Source organism: Calidris pugnax, unplaced genomic scaffold (assembly GCF_001431845.1).
Source record: "Calidris pugnax isolate Ruff unplaced genomic scaffold, ASM143184v1 scaffold245, whole genome shotgun sequence".
Lineage (NCBI taxonomy): Eukaryota > Metazoa > Chordata > Aves > Charadriiformes > Scolopacidae > Calidris > Calidris pugnax.
In genome coordinates this window covers 739,847-741,798 of record NW_015090982.1, presented here as the reverse complement: position 1 = coordinate 741,798, position 1,952 = coordinate 739,847, and positions in this window count along the sequence as shown.

Genomic DNA, 1,952 nt, shown 5'->3' with positions numbered 1-1,952 from the left:
CAGTTCATACCTGCTTCTGCTCTCACCATCTGTCCCCCTCCTGCCCCCACACCATCACCCCAAACCCTCCCCCACTTCGATGCTCTTGCACCCCCAAACCAGGGTGATGCTCCAGCCACCCTCCCCAGACCCTTCCAACCTGATGGTGCCACAGGGTTCACCCACCACCCAACACAGCTGCATCCAACCAGGAGCTGTGAGGAGTCCTCCCCACCCAGTCCCTGCAGGCCCATGAGGAGCCTTTCTGCAGCCAACCCAACACCCCAGGGCTGGGGACCAGCTCCAGGCTCCCAATATAACACTGGTGGAAAAGGACCATGTCCTCAGAGCATCTTCTGGACAGGACAAGTGCCCTAGTTCCTCGCTTTAATTAAAACTCGCCTGCTGTAAAAACAATATCAGAAGGGGGGAAAAAAAAAAAAAGCATGATGCTTTTCTCATTTATTTCCCTCCTGTCCTCTTTTCTTACAAACAAACACACAGGTTTCAGGAATATAAACCTTGCCCTAAATAGTGAATATATATTTTTTTTTCCACTAGGAAACGGACAGGTCCCCTGGCAGAACAAAGGGAAAAAAATTAGTGCAATTCCTCCGGGGGAGATGCGAATTCAGGTCCATCAGGATTAGCTGCGTTTTCAGCACAGGACAAATTTAGAAGCCTTTATCTCAGGGCAACAGAGGGGGAAAAGAAAAGATCATAAGAAAAAAAAACACACACAAAAACTTGCAGCTGTTAAAAGCAAATGAAGGTTTCACAACAGGACCGCAAAGAAAGCCCCCAAGGAATGGAAGACCCAAACTTGGTGCACTGATCAGCCGCTTTGATCAAAGGCACAAGCAGCATCTCAGCCAAGGGGCGCCACGACCTGCCCATGCCACCTCTCCCAGCCTGGCCCAAACCAGGCCCCTGGGTTCATGAGAACCCACCCATCCTTTGGGGACAAGGGAGGACGATGTTTGCAGAGCCCTGAGCACTAAAAATCATTTGAAAGCACAAAAAACCCCACACTGCGCTAAACAAACAGGTGTCTGGCCTGGTTTCTCCCACCCAGGAGAATGAGGAGCAGCAAGACGGAGCCTCTTGAAGTCTCCTTCCCACCCCATGGCCGGAGATAGCCCCCTCCCAGCACTTGGGATGGTGGACACCGTCTCCAGTCCATGCTCAGGGCTGAACATCCCAGCTCAGCTCCATCAAGGATGGGGAACCTGAAAGGTTTCAGGGCTGCACCCTGGAGATGGTGACACTACTCTGCCAGGTCTCCAAATCCTCCCTGGGTGAAGGTAGGATGGATGAAACCCTCCGCATCCTCAGCACCAGGACAGCAATGTGCAGATCCCAGGCTGTGACAGCTCTGTCCCTGTGGTGGGCACAAATAGGGACCCCCAGCATCTGCCACCCAGGGTTTGTCAGCATGGACAGGTTGCTTCTAGGAGAGGAAAAAGTGCATTTCTCATGTGTCTCATTCGCTCTCAGCTGCCTTCAACATAGCTATGACCACACTGAGCCATCACTCTGCATGTCCCGTCTCTGCACAGGGTCTCTGGGCAGCTCCCAACCCACAGGGACATTTTGTGCGTGGGCTCAGACCCAAAAATACCTTGGGAGCTGCAAACAGGCTGCAGGTGGGTGAGGAACCTCGGCCACGGGGATGCTTGTGGGCATGTGCAGCAGGGCGGCCACCTCGCCGGGCCAGCACTCGCTCCCCCAGGCCCCGGGGAGATAGAGGAGTTAAAAATAAGAGCGTTTCCTTCCTTACCCCCTGCTTTAAGCCACGTGATAAATAAAAACTGGGAGTTTCTGACTCCTGGAAAGGAAGCGGCTGTGGAGAGGCGGCCGGTGAGTCAGTCCAGCAACAGTCATCCCCATCCCTAAGGCACAGCCTGCATCTCTGGTGGGGTCAGAGACACATTCCTTTCATATGTTGAAATTGCTCCTTTGCGGGCAACTGA